A 16,354-nucleotide genomic window follows, 5' to 3' on the forward strand; every position below is an offset into this window, starting at 1 on the left:
TAACAAATAGACTTCTTATGCTTATTGCAATCATGGAAAAAAATAGACACATAGTACTTCCAAGTGTGTAGGTTTTTACCTATAGCCAGTAAATCAATTGTTGCTCGAAGAGAGCAAACAGAGATCAGAAGATCTGAACATTAAGAGACAGATTATCATTGCTAAGTGGCACTCATTAAGATCAACCCATCTGACAGTGTCTTTTAGGAGTTAAAATTTCAGCATAGGCCATGCTTTCCAGAAACTTGTTTTCTCAAGCAAATATATGTGTAAACATTCCATCTCGGACTCTTATCTTCATGTGCGTATACATCAAACATGCAACATAAATCATGTCTGTATTTCTGTACTTGTTTAAATCCATTTCTGTCATTTGGTCTCATTTTCTCTCCTTCTGGGAGAGATTTTTTGTACTAAAATGCATTAAGCTTATCAAATCATTAAAATTTTGGTTTAAGGAGATACAATGATTCTTTTTTGTCAAGCCAGTCTCTCTATACGGTATGGGGTTTAAAGTCAGAAGACAAAATGTGACCTAGTGTTGACATTTTTAGTTCCTAATTTAGATATTAAAATGCCTTGGTTGAATTACCTGTAAAATGGAAATAAATATTCTAAAGAATTCCTTAGTGGTTTATACAATGAAACATTTATAAACATCACAGGAAAATGTAAAATAATATTAACAAAGCATTTGTCACTCAGATGCTAACTATGTGTCTCCAATATTTTCATATTCTCAAATGGAAGATAGTACATATTTCTATTTCATCTTTATTTCTATTTTTATTACATTGAGAATATTATGTAACATTTCAATGATTATATTATTTTATAATTACATTTTGCTTAGCCAAAGGTTACAATCTACTAGTCTTATTTAAATGTAGAGACTGTACTTTAAAGAGGCCAATTGTTCATTGGTAGGGGAAATTGCCCTGGAATTTACAGTAGATTTACTATAACCCACCAAATAGAAAGCTAGCTTGTGCTTAGCAATGCTTTACCCCCATCAAAGTAGCTCAACAGTATCTTGTACATGAACTCATTCAAGTGTACATGCACTTATAGACTTTTCTACAGTACATTGTATAATGATGTCACTCACTCACTCATGAATTCATTTAACAAGTTTTAATTGAGTGTCTATTATGAACTGTGACTTGCATCGTGTATTAGTTTCCTAAGGTTGCTAATATAAATTACAAAAGCAGTGTCTTAAGACAACAGAAATCCATTCTTTTTTTTTTAATTTTTTTTCAACGTTTATTTATTTTTGGGACAGAGAGAGACAGAGAATGAACGGGGGAGGGGCAGAGAGAGAGGGAGACACAGAATCAGAAACAGGCTCCAGGCTCCGAGCCATCAGCCCAGAGCCTGACGCGGGGCTCAAACTCACGGACCGTGAGATCGTGACCTGGCTGAAGTCGGACGCTTAACCGACTGCGCCACCCAGGCGCCCCATCAGAAATCCATTCTATCACAGTCCTGGAGGCCAGAAGTCAAAAATCAGGATGTCAGTAGGACCATGCTCCCTTTAAGTCTCTGGGTGGAATCCTTCCCTGCCTTTATCATATCTCCTGGCGGTGGCCATGAATCCTTTGGCATTTTTAGGTTTGTAGCTGCTTTGCTCCAATATCTGTGTCTGTTGTTACACAGTATTATCATTGTGTGCCTTCATGTGGCATCTTCCTCTTACAGAGACACCCGTTATATTGGATTAGGGCCATCCTAATCAAGTTTAACTTCATCTTACTTCATTACATGTACAAAAAACAAATTCTATTTCCAAGAAAGGTAAATGTACAAAAAACATCTTACTTCATTACATGTACAAAAAACGAATTCTATTTCCAAGAAAGGTAACATTCACAGATACCAGGGTTTAGGACTTCAACATATTTGGGTGGGGGGGGGGGGGCGGAGAGAAGACGTAATTCAACCCACATTACAAGGGTAGAAGACTGAGTTATACAGACAGAGCTAGCATTTTTCCTTAGTTGATGAACTATGTGATATTTGGATATACAAATAAATATACAAAAATATATTTTAAAATAATTATGCATAAGTAATTAATATCAATTGTAAGAAGTTCAGTGAAAGAAAAGCACATGTGAAATGGTGATAAAAGTAATAAATGACAGGAATGTACATTATTTGTCCAGCATGTAGTACTCATATCAGGGAAGAGTAATCTGTTATTATAGGATGCTCTAAGTCTGGAATCATATTAGGCAAGAGTAAGTCATCATTTTAGGATGGTCTAAGGTCTAAGATGTCTAAGTACAGAAGGATGAACTAGTTGATTACTCCAGGCTCTTTTTAGCCCAAGTGTTCATTGATTTTTAAAGTTTATTTATTTATTTATTTATTTATTTATTTAGAGACAGAGAGAGAGCTGGGGAGGGGCAGAGAGAAAGAGGGAGACAGAGAATACCAAGCCAGATGCAGGGCTCCAACTCATAAACCGTGAGATCATGACTTGAGCCGAAATCAAGAGTCGGACACTTAACCGACTTAGCCACCCAGAAGCCCCAAATATTCATTGATTTTTGAAGTAAAGCAGAACTAAGAATGTTACCATCACTAAGAAATACATAACCACACAGAAATAAAGATCCCCAAGCCAGTATAGTTTTAGAGGGTGGAGATTTTGTGGAATTTATGCTAGTAAAGAAACAGTGTTACTGGTAAAAATATTAAGTTTAAAATATTTTGGGGTGCCTGAGTGGCTCAGCCAGTTGAGTGTCCAACTTTGGCTCAGGTCATGATCTCACAGATCGTGACATCGGGCCCCATGTAAGGCTCTGCACTGACACTGAGGAGCCTGCTTGGGATTCTCTCTCTCTCCCTTCTCTCTCTCTCTCTCTCTCTCTCTCTCTCTCTCTCTCTCTGCCTCTCCCCAGCTCATGCTCTCTCTCAAAATAAATAGAACATTTTAAAAGATATTAATGATCACATAAATTGAGAACATTTGTCCTAAGTTTGGGACAAGCAGCAGAGCAAACTCATTAAAATGGACATTCGTGCTATCTCTGTCCTAATTTCCAAAGTAAATATCAGTGCCAGGTTCCTGAAACCTAGACTGCTCATGTGCACTATCATAATACTGAGAGTCTTCAATGATTCCTGCATATTTGCTTAGCTTCTCTTTGCCCCTGGTGAGTTACAGGTAGGACTGCTAACTCTAAATGAATCTATTTCTCAATATAGCCTATTGACTAGTTGAGAGCTAAATATGTTCACTCCTGGTTTCCTCCCTTCCTGGAGAAATGCAAATTTGGTTGTTGTAACTCACTGTTACTCACTGTTTGCTCACTGTTTCTGGGAAAGATCATGGAATAGAGCATGTGATAATATATGTTTGAAAAATATAAGGCATTATGCACACTTCTATTAGTATTGTCTTGGTCCCATGCTTTCACATTTATATATTCTTCCATCTTCAATAAAGAACAGACAAAACTATCATTACTGTGTCTTTAAAATTTTTCAATAAAATAATCTAATATTAATAATTCATCAATGCTTCTCATGATATCTTTCTTTCTAACTGCACCCAAAGATTTAAAACTCTACAGGCTTGAAAATGCAGGCAACAAATATGTTATGTTAATTACATATTTGAATTAATCCCTTAATTCAGCCCTATCTCATACTTGGATTTCTAGTTTGCTTTTTACAAAATGTCACTCTTTGGGGAGCTGATTATTATCAGTGATTGGTTTTTCCTGCATAAACTATTTTCTAATCAGAGTAACTTTGGGATATAAAGAATGCTTATGTCCTATGAAAATGTATCTGTTTATGGGACTTACTTAACAGGAAAATCAGGTTTCAAGCTTGACTGAGATAAGTTTTCAAAGGCTCCTTTTGTTAATTGATTGATTTTGATAAGTCTATTTGATTTATGGTTTAGGTTTATGTATTTTGGGAGAGGATTCTTCCCCCTTTCAAAATGCATGTGCACAGCTACCCTGTAGTGAGTTAGTGAAAGGTGTCCACTTATACACAGCAGAAGAGGGGTGTAATGAATCAGAAAGGGATGTGTTTTATGCAGTAAGCACTTTCCACACTCCTTCCTGCACTGCTACATTTATGCTGAAATGGTCCATTTATTTTAATCCTAAATAGGGTCCCTAGACAAGAGCTGAGAATGGAAGTGAAGTAAAAGGAAAAAGAAAAGGATTTCTATTTCAGAACAAACTTAATTCAGAATAAGGAAAAAAACAAAACCACAACACTCATTTAGCCCTTGGTAAAATTGAATTTTTATGGTACCTACTCTTTCCTACTCTAGGAATTTGCTTTCAAAGCTTCTCCCTTACCCTCCGATCTTGATGGGCTTGCAACTAAATAAATCATTCTTGTTCTCTCATCACACATAGGTTTCCATTGCAGTTCTGCATCTTGGAAGAATGATGGAAGGCCAAATTAAAACCATATGTTTGAGGTACAGACCTTGATTTTTGGGTTCTAAAATGTGGGTGTCAACAGCTCCTACAAGTAGAACTTATATTCACCCCATGAGGGTCCATGTACAGGGCCAGGAGGACTGCCTTCCACAGCACCTGCTAAACCAGCCCAAATCACAGTCAGAAGAAGGTTAGTCGAGATAGAAATTCGGAATGTTAGCGGTGTAAGCCACCAGCCCTCTCTGTACTGTCCAGGAAAGTTAAAAACAAACAAACAAACAAACAAACAAACAAACAAACACACTTGCCCAATTAATATAGGTAGATGGGGATAAAACACAGAGCAGATTTAGGCCCTGGTTGTGCCTAACTGCCTAAATGCCATACGTACTTGTACCGAAGTTATAATAAATTGCCTCCAGCTACTCAGTGGTTAACTACTAAAATGTGGTCATTGTTGTGGCTAATTGGGAAGTAAGGTAACTAATATCCCTTACCTTTATAACAGCATTTGTGCATGAAGTAGACATTTGTCATTTTGGTCTTCCCAGCACATAAACTCATTCCTATCTTGGAAGAATCTTCATTGTGAAAGTCTTTGTGGAAGGAAGTCATACTTTCCTATATACATTAAAAATGAGGCCAAATGCTCTATTTCCTCACCCTGAGAGTTAAGGTGCAGGCATGTGACCTAGAGTAGAATAACTGGATACTTCCAGAAAGAACTTTGAAACCAGAATAAATGATATTAAGATGAAGTGAGAGTCAGAATCCATGAGTAGTATCAGCAGATAGCAGTGAAAGTAGTGACATAGTTTTGAGTGGTGGTAGTTGGAATGTCCAGAAATACTGGTAGAGAAAGTGCCAAGGGTTGTCTCAACAAGGCTGCCTCTTCAGTATAACACTTTCGTTTCTATCACTATGTCTTTCTTGTTTTCTGCTAACTTTATGGGCCTTCCAATTATTTCTGTGGGCTGCGAAATAATGTTCTAACAAGTTAGTTCTTAGACTTAGTGTAGTCATGTTGTATTGCTTCCATTCAGGAAACCAGAGCATGAGTTGTAGAAAACAGAACCTCGGAAATACGTGAGGAGTAAAACATTGGTTGCTTTGTCCTAGTTGAGGCAAAAGGCAGTCAAAGTCTTACCAATATTCCAGAACAGTAATACAAGGCAAATACTAAATGCCTGAGGTTATTGGAAGCAAACTCAAAGTTCTACTCTGTTGGCTGCTCAATTAAAATGGCAATTAAATTTCCAACCTTACCATTTCTTAGTAAAAATAAGGGCATTGATTAGTGATGAAGAGAATGCCTAGAATTTGAAAAGCATCTTGAAACCACAATCCCCATGAAAACTATTTGCCTGAAGAGGCATCTCCTTGTCTTATATGGTGATTCTCCATTCAAGAAGGGAGCCAATGCTAATGGCCCAGTTCCTTTAATATGTCCGTATCTGTAGTCAAAACAAAGCCTAGCATGCACCAAGGAGCTAATTAACGGTAAAAATGAGCAGGATATATCTGATATACACCCAATTATTCTTGGATTTGTCTGTCTAGATTATTGAAAATCTGTCTAATGAATGCTGGAGTATATTTTGAGTATGCTAGAACAAGAAGAAACAAATACAATTGTAAAAACAACATGACATCTATCTATGACAGTGGTGAGTATGTAAGGTCCACACTAAGCAATATTATGATAGCCAACTCTAAGCAAAGGCAAATTGCCAAAGATGTATCGGTTTAATATAGAGAAGAGAGTTCACATGTAAGTGACACCATACACTATTTGTCTTTCCGGTAGTTTATTTTACTTAGCGTAAAGTCCTCTAGGTCCCATCATGTTGGTGCAAATGGCAGGATTTTCTTCTTTTACTTGCTGAATAATATTCCATATAGATGACATACTATATATATATATATATATATATATATATATACACACACACACACACACATATATATACACACGCATACATACATACATAACACACATATATAGTGATCACTAAATATATATATATATATATATATATATATATATATATATGTATAACGGAATACATACTACTCAACCATAAAAAAGAAGGAAATTTTGCCATTTATGACAATGTGGATGGATCTAGAGGGCATTAAGTATGTCAGACAGAGAAAGACAGATACCATATGATTTCACTTGTATGTGGAATCCAAAGAAACAAATGAATAAATAAAATAAAACAAAAACAGACTAATAAATATAGGGAAAAAATTGATGGTTGCCAGAGGGGGTAGTAGAATTGGACAAAATAAGTGAGAGGGATTAAGAGGTACAAACTTCCAGTTTTAAAATAAATAAGTCATTGAGATGTAAAATACAGCATAGGGAATATAGTCAATTGTATTATTATAGTTTTGCATGGTGACAAACATTTCATAATGTATATAATTGTAGAATCTCTATGTTGTACGCCTACAACTAATATAATATTGTATGTCAACTGTACTTCAGTAAAAAAGGCATTTAAAATATCTTGTATTAATAATACAGTATTGTTGGGGCGCCTGGGTGGCGCAGTCGGTTAAGCGTCCGACTTCAGCCAGGTCACGATCTCGCGGTCCGTGAGTTCGAGCCCCGCGTCAGGCTCTGGGCTGATGGCTCAGAGCCTGGAGCCTGTTTCCGATTCTGAGTCTCCCTCTCTCTCTGCCCCTCTCCCGTTCATGCTCTGTCTCTCTCTGTCCCAAAAATAAATAAACGTTGAAAAAAAAACTTAAAAAAAAATAATACAGCATTGTATACTTAAATTTTGTTCAGAGTAGATCTTAAGCATTCACACACACACACACACACACACACACACGTACACTAAGTTATGTGAGGTGATGAATGTGTTAACTATCTTGCTAATCATTTCAAAATGCACATGTATACCAAATCATCACATTGTACCCTTTAAATATATACAATGATATTTGTCAATTACTCCTCAATAAAATTAGAAAAGAAAAAGGAAAGAGAGTTCAATCATTTTAGAGGATAGGAATGTGGAACTAGAATTTCATGTTAGCTTCTTGCCACCACTCCCAAATAAGGAGAAATAAATCAGGGAGAAAAAGCCAGCATTTTTTTACTTTATTTTATTTTATTTTTTAATATATTAAATTTATTGTCAAATTGGTTTCCACACAATACCCAGTGCTCATCCTAAAAGATGCCCTCTTCAATATCCATCACCTCCCCTCCCCTCCCTCCCACCCCCCATCAACCCTCAGAAAAAGCCAGCATTTTTAAACAACACTTTAATGGCCACTTCTCTATTTCCTGTAACTCGACAATTCATATGTGCATTCCATAATTTTAATAGAGTGGAAGGTGTCCATCGTGTCTTATGCCAAGTGGACAGCCTTTAACTACTAAGTGCAAGGTGATACTAATCACCCAAGGACCAGGATCAGTGTGGGAATCAAAATGGTATAGGAATTCAAAATGTGGGAATTCACAAAGGTATTTGGTAGCAGTTAATTGATCATAGGATCCATACAACAAAAATAGATGAGTAGGCACTATAGAACCTAGAATTCTATAGTAAATTTATGTTTGTTTCAGCAAATAATTATTTTCTCTTTATAAATAGCTTTTAACCTGCAACTAACTGGGCCCTGTTGGAAAGTGAACAACTGATCTTGGGATATCAAGTAACCAGACAATATGAGTTGACTAGTAAGACCTGGAAGTTATATGCTTCATTTGTTCACAAATTCACTTCTTCCCAGAAACAGTCTGTCATTAAATCAAGGTATATAAATAGATATACACAATCACAAAACATACATATATATATATATATATATATATATATATAAACATACATATATATATATATATGATATTGGAAGTGAACAGGTCAGGAAGATACAAGGAAGTCTCATATACATGTTGGTCACACTCCCAGAATATCTACTCCTATCACAATTCTTCACTCTCCTAAATGACTGATGGCCTCTTGGGGAATTTCCTAGGAACATAAAAATATTTTGGGTTCAGCAAATAGGCAGTGATGTTGACTCTAGACAAAATGTCTTCTATAGAATTTTAGCCACATTCAGAAGTGACCTGAGATGACTGTGTAGAAGGGAAATACATTGAGTTTAACCTCAGTGATTGCATCTCAGCCGCTTTACCTGCAGAAGAGAGATTACTTGGGGATAAGATTCTGCATTGATTCATTGGCAATAATTGATGTTTACCAGGTGTTCTAGAACAGGATTAGAGAACGGGCAAGGATCTAACAGTAAAGGTATGTGAGTGGGCCTCATAGAACGGACCCCAAATTTGGAAAATATGTATATTTCCTGTGGGTGCTAAAATATCCCCTAAAGGAACGTGTGGACATAAACATTGGACCTCCCTTGTGGGATCTTGTCAACTCCCATTTCCAACCACTCCAGTGTTTATCTTATGAACAAAGGAACATAGTGACATTGCTAGAGGCTAGACACAGGCTCAATAATATGGATTTTAAACTTCACCAACATGGTTACCCTACCTCCCAATGAGCAATTTTCAGCAAGCCATAGCAGAGCCAAAGGTCCGTCTTTGATATCACACCTCCAGGGCACTAGCAACATGTTGATTTTATTTAACTCCATTCGCTTATGATCAGGATAATAATTTGTCCTTACAAAAATATAGGTTTGTGGACTTTAACTTGTATTCTCTCCCATCGTTGCCCTGTAAACAACATCACCCATGAACCTACGGAGCATGTTGTGCACAATCATAAAACATAGACTTCCATGCAGGAACTTGCTTTACAGCTGAAGAACCGAAGCGATTGGATGATGCCTATGGAATTCAAGGTCTTAAAACATATCATCAACCAGGTGCAGATGGCTTTAGAATGGTGACATGATCTAAGACTCAGTTTAAACAAGACACGGTACAATTTTTTCAATGGGTAAGAATATAGGTGGGCCAAATCCAAAGGATTCAAGTGTGGATATTCACTCTCGGGGAATGATCTATTTAAGGGATTTTTCATTTGGCTTTCTCAGCTCTGAGCTCTTCCAAATTTAGAGACTTTAGTAACCAAGAAAGAACTTCTTTCACTGATAGAAGATAATGCTTTTAAGTTAGAATCTGTAACTGCTACTTAGACATTTCAGAGTCTTCAACTCATGAGTGCACAAGCTAAAGCGTAATGCTAGCTATATTGTTGTCTTCTGTTATTGACATTGACTACCAAGGGGAATTGGGATTGTTGTGTACAGTACACGGAACATATAAATAGAATCCAGTGGAGCCTTCAGGGTTATTTCATCATCCTACCTTGCTCTATGGCCAAAGATAATGGATCATGATAATCCCAAAAAGAGAGGATCACCAAGATTCGGGTTTCCATACTCGGAAAGAAATCTGACCAAATGAGGCACTAGGCAGAGGCAAAGAGAACATAATTAATGTGAAAAAGGAATGTATCAAACACCAGCTATAGCTCATTGCCTGTTATCCACAATTTCTAGAACTTTTATCCATAACTTCTCTTTCTTGCGAATGTGTGCTTTTCTGTACCTTAATTTCCCTTTTTGTTTCTATCTATCTCCTCACAGTTGTATATAGAATATGTTGGCTGTTGATAATTTTACAACTTATTCCATAGGTTTAATAATATTTAACCAGGATCGTGAGAGAATAAGGGAAGGGATGGCCATCACCTGGAAGGTAACAACTGGGTGTGATAAGAGAATATTGATGAAAATTTGGGATATCAGTTTTGGGGGAAGAACAAGGGAATATATTTTAACTGCAAGAATGTAACTCAGCGGTCCACATCCCTGTCCATTTTCTGAACCCAATTCTTCACTCATCTGTTAGTTCTGTAGATTACCTGAAATTTTTTTTTCTGCTTAAGTTAATGAGAGTTGGTGTCTACATTCTTTAGCTAAAGCCCTTCACGAATACATAGGCATGCTAATAAGGGGTCCAGTATTCTTACATCTGCACCAGTAGGTATTAGAAAGAAAAATACCTAATGCTATGATTAGAGGGAGAAAAGATGGAAATCTTGTGTTTCCGGTTTTGCTTTGTTTTCTACTGTATATTTTTTGAAGACACATAAATGGCATAACCAATTACATTCTTATTAGTGGATATTTGTAGTGTATGCCTAACCTAATGGGCAGCAAAACACAGAGTAGGGGAAATAGTGGGAGTAGAATACGGGTTATAGAAAACAGTGAATGTTCACATCAGAATGGAAGAGATTCACAACTGGCTGGAAGCAAGGTCCAACTACAACAAGATGAAAAGTACTAAATATGAATAAGAAACACCATATGATTAAAATGCAGGTGCACAGGGGCTCCTGGGTGGCTCAGTCGGTTAAACGTCCCACTTCAGCTCGTGAGTTTAAGATCCGTGTTGGGCTCTGTGCTGACATCTCAGAGCCTGGAGCCTACTTTGGATTCTGTGTCTCCCTCTCTCTGTCCTTTCCCTGCTTGAGCTCTGTCTCTCTCTTTCTCTCTCAAAAACAAACATTATTTTTTTTAAATGCAGCCGCACAGATATAAAATGTTGTGGGGGTTGGGGCGCCTGGGTGGCGCAGTCGGTTAAGCCTCCGACTTCAGCCAGGTCACGATCTCGCGGTCCGGGAGTTCGAGCCCCGCGTCGGGCTCTGGGCTGATGGCTCAGAGCCTGGAGCCTGTTTCCGATTCTGTGTCTCCCTCTCTCTCTGCCCCTCCCCCGTTCATGCTCTGTCTCTCTCTGTCCCAAAAATAAATAAACGTTGAAAAAAAAATTTTTTTTAAATGTGGGGAGAAAAAGGGAAAGAGATTTTGGCTCATTACAGTGTTTTTAAAGAAATATCGGGCATTCAAATCGAATAAGCCCTGAATGTGTCAACACCCTACCTCTCCCCTTCCCAAGTTGCTTGCTACTTGAATATCTGTTCTCTCAACAAGCTTCTCAAGTGACTTCCTCAGAAAGCATAGCGGTCAAGAAAATGTCCATTTATGTTTCCTGAGATTCTGGCTTAAGAAGCACAATCTTACATCCCACTGTCCATAGGAAGACAAATTTCTGCCCACCTCTCTCTCTTCCTTCTTGTCCTTCTCCTCCTCCTCCTCTTTCTCCTCCTCCACCTCCTCCTCCTCCTTCTCTCTCTCTCTCTGTCCCTCTCTGTCTTTCTCTCTGTCTCTCTCTCTCCCTCTGTCAAGATTTCTGTCAGAATTGGCATGGAGTCCTGACATTTTTCTTGGTAGAAAGTGATGCTTGTTAAGATTTTGGAGTGCTCTTGCTTCTACCCCTGGTGGATTGGATCTCATTCTTCAAAAACACCATGTCCTTCTGTGGACTCCTTTCTCTGGAAGAACCCCTGGCCCCCCACCCTCCACTGGCTTCATGATGGCACTATCAGCACAAAATATCATGGCAATCACTGGCGTTTATTGTTCTTCTACTAAAATATTTATTGTCTTCTAACAGAGACTTCCCCCCAAAGTGGCTAAAGGGGTTATTTCTATTCGACAAAGGAAGTACCTTATTCTAACATATTATCTGTACTAACTCCATTTGGGTAGGGTCCAATAGTTTTCCAGTTTTTGTTTCTCTTATTCTTCTCCGCCCATTACCCCACTAATCTGACCTCAGCCCATCTCTCAATGGACCTTTAACACTGAAGCTTTTATTTCCTATCTTCTGGGTAGGAAGTTTACTGTGGAATTCTCTCATGCCCATGATCCAGAAGGGAAGTAAAAATTGGCAGAGAGAGAAAGTAAACTGAAGTAAAGGGCAACACATTTGCCACAGAAGCCTCAGAGGACCCCACCATCTTATGAGGCACTCTGAGTTGGGATGATCCTTCACGGTTGTCTCAAATTGAGAAATAGGAACTAAACCTTTGTAACCCCCGCCCCCTACATGGAATGATCATTAGAAGAAGACTATTCCCAGGAAGGGGGGGATAACCTTGGTTAAAGTAGTTCTCTTCAGCTGACAGAAGTACCAGGAGAGGGATGCGTCTGAGATATCAGAAACCAGGTCCATTGGTTCCATCCAGCTCATTGATGAATGAGCATCTCATTCCTGAAGGGGATGTCTGACTAGCACAACACAGCATCTACTACATCCGGAATCCACAGCCCCAATACCCAGGTGTGGAGATACTGTCTGCAGAGCCATGGGTGAGCCAAATTTCTTCCCACCGCAATGAAACTCAGGGTTTCAGCACTCCTTTTATTAGAATGATTCCATTCTAATTCCGGAAAAGGCTCAAGTCCCCTAATGAGGAATGTTTCAGTCAGCTTTCTTCAAGTAGCTCTGTTTTGCTTTCCTCTAACTTCTGAAAACGCTCAGCCAAGGTATGTTACAGCAGTGAGAAGTCCTTAGAGATGACCTCGCCCAAAGGTCAAAGATGCTCAAAGACATAAAACACTTTCCCCAAAGTCATACATCTATTGAGTGCTAGAATCAGAACTTTAACCTTAGTTGAGTGTTCTTTGTCCTCCCAGAAAACATGGCTGTGGTACTAATGCCTTCATATGCAACTCATTAAGTTCAGAGGGGCATGCCCTCTCTTCTCAATGAGGCTGCAAATGGAGACATTTCTTAAACTTTTTTATAAGAAAACATGTAAAACAATGGGAGAAATAATGAAAGCTCATCTCTGCTAAAAGTTTCACTCAACCACTTTATAGAGTTAAACACTAATATATTTTCCAGTTCTTTCATACTGCACACTGGTGATTTTCTGGCTATAAGTTATAACAAAGTTTATCATTCAAATGGCCCCCTAAAGTAGAAGTTGTCTTAGAGGAATAAATAGTGTCTCATATGTCTGTTTTTCTGGTAAAGGAGAGAGAGAGAGAGAGAGAAAAAAAAGAAAACTGAATAATATGAAAAGAGAAACAGGAGGAAAAATTAAAAACACAAGTAGCAGTGGTTTTAGCCTCAGTGGAAAACACACATTTATTGGGAAGAATTCTCAGCAGGAACAGTAGAAATCTTACATTTTCTAGTTCAATTACAACATCAGGATCTTAGATATTGGTAAGAGGCTTGTTTCCAAGAACTTTGATGCTGAATCAATACGGTCCTAAGTGATGCATTAAAAGTACTGCAGAAAATGTCCTACCATTATTAATAAATTGTTCCACAGCTTTCCATGTATTTTTTCTTACACATTTTTAGTCATTGTTTAAATTACTGTTTTGCTGAAATGAAATCATGAATGTTGGGGATTTAAGAAAAATAATGTTGCAATTTATAAGCCAGACAGTCTGGCTGCTCAGTCTACAGATTTCTACAGAGGCATGAGATGAACCATCAATTTATGATACACAATAGATTCTCCTAGAAAATTCTCAGATCAGCAATTTGTTATTGAAATGCACTGTGTAGTTCTTTGAATTCAAATTTGAGAACACTATCCAGATGTCAGCTGAATGTGTTTATTTATTGCTTTTAATGGGCTTTTGCTGTGCCAGGCAATACTCTCCTGTCTTAGATGCTGTTTGGCCTTTGGCAAAGGAGTAAATCTATTCTGCTTAATACCCAGCACATTAGGAAGTATCCCTCAGTCTTTCCAAAACTCCCTGGGTCTCTCCTGATGACATCTCTTGTTATGAAATGAGGCTTTTCACCCCATAATTATAAATTGTCCATAATTACAAGGCTTAGAAACACATGTCTGTAAGAATCACATGTGTCTAAGAAATATATTGACTGGAACCTCTCATGGTATCTTTGCAGTAATGTGGAGGAAGGACCCTGAGCCCCTTCCCCAGACTTTGAGCGGAGATAACATATGTGAAGTGCTTTAATACGACATTATGTATATATGGTAGTAAGCACTGAATAAAATGATTTTTCAGAAACAAAGAGCAGAATATAGATAGATGCATCCATGTTGGCTGAAGATCTGTCCTTCAAAAGTATTCTTCAATGGGGCTCCTTGGTGGCTCAGTTGGTTAAACGTCTGACTATTGATCTTGGCTCAGGTCATGATCTCTTGGTTCCTGAGATAGACCACCACATTGGGCTCTGCACTATCAGTGGGATTCTCTCTCTTTGCTGTCCCCCACTTGCATTCTTCCTCACTCTCTGTCTCAAAATATATAAGTAAACTTTAAAAAAAAAGAAAAGTATTGTTTAATGGAAAGAGGTCACTCTGTGAGGGCTCTAGTGATATGCCACAGGAAAGCTATATATATTTGGGCATCATAATTATGACTTCTGATAAAATGTGTTTTGAAGGGATCCAGGATGGACTATTTAGCCATCACTCTGTCTTCTACCAGCCTTTCACAAACAGGTACTAGGAATTTTACGTTGTTACAGGAAGTTGACCTTAAAAAGAAAAGTTAGCAGGTTAAATACATTGACAGAGAGAATGGTGAAGTTAATCCCATAGCTAGTTTGGCTTGGAGGAAGCAAGAAGTATTAAAATGTTTTGCATAGAATACACAAAGACGGGAAAAATATTTTTTACGCCCTTTAGGAAAGGTTGATTACAGCTGGTCTTGATTTCTGACAAATGCACCAGCCTAATTCTTGTTAATTCTATTAACATAGTCAGTTCTGTTTAATGTATCATAGAATACATTAGCGGCCACCTGTTTCAATCTGTCATTTCATGGATGAAAACAGTGAGGTTTAGACTTACGAAAGGTCACTTAATCAACCTAAGTGGGTACAGTTACCCTTATAATCTTGTCATACCTTAATTTATACTTCCCCAACCATCCATGTTGCCCACTTACAAAGAAGGTCTCTTTGTCGTAGAGGCTGACAATTAACTAAGAGCAAACAAGTCAATTCTGAATTTATGTTTGAAGGCACACAACTTCATCTTATACCTTGTGTTTTATTTATACTTTATAAGTGTGTAATTATACAATTACTCTATGTCTGTATTATTTATACAAAGAACCAGTGGTCAGAAATAAAAGACCATAGACTATTCTATAGATCAATCCTACTGAAGAAATGTGAGACTAGCTAATGTCATCCACAATGAACAAGAGGCAAAGTGGGTTGCCTGGGTGGCTCAGTCAGTAGAATGTTCAACTCTTGATTTTGGCTCAGGTCATGATCCCAGGGTCATGGGATTGAGCCCTATGTTGGGGGCTCAGCGTGGAGCCTGCTTAAGATATCCTCTCTCTCTCTCTCTCTCTCTCTCTCTCTCTCTCTTTGCCCCTTCCCACCTCTAAAGAAGAAGAAGAAGAAGAAGAAGAAGAAGAAGAAGAAGAAGAAAGAAGAAGACGAAGAAGAGGAGGAGGAGGAGAATGGGTTATTGAGGATCCCACGTGAAGAGAACCATTACATCTTACTTTGTTATCCAGACTTTAAGTTCCCTGCCAAAGTAAATCTCCAACTTACTTTGTGTCAGGAAATTAGGAGGCACTGCTATCTCCATTATACAGGCAGTAAACTGAGGCATTGAGCAGGAAGAGCATTTGCCTGGGAAGACATTACTCAGGCAAGGTCAGCAGAATGCACTATTCAGAAACAGGAGGAAGTGTAAATGCTTACTGGGACTGTAATGTCTAGACAGAAAGGTTTCCTGGCAAGGGTGATGTGATCTTAACAGAGACTTTCTGCCATAAGGTCCAAGGAGAGGAAGTTTTCTGGCTTCAGAAAAGAGACAGGGACTCTTAGTGGCTCTGAGAGTAATTCGATAGAAATGTTGTTTGGGGATAAGAGGCTTTGAAGAAAATTTTATGAATGAAAGAGTTACTTGCCTTTGGGTTGCTAGCAATTTAAAATGATGAGATCCCAGAATTTCAGCTTTTAATAATGCTAGTGAATGTCAATTTTGTCACTTCCTTTTGACCTTATTAATAGTAAATTATTTCCTATTTCAATTCAATTCATGGAACATCATTTGACATCTTCCATGTTCCAGGCCTATTTGATATCCTGGAAATTCAAAGATGCAGAGATCTCAGGAAGCCTT

Source organism: Herpailurus yagouaroundi, unplaced genomic scaffold (assembly GCF_014898765.1).
Source record: "Herpailurus yagouaroundi ecotype Mexico unplaced genomic scaffold, PumYag 250, whole genome shotgun sequence".
NCBI lineage: Eukaryota > Metazoa > Chordata > Mammalia > Carnivora > Felidae > Herpailurus > Herpailurus yagouaroundi.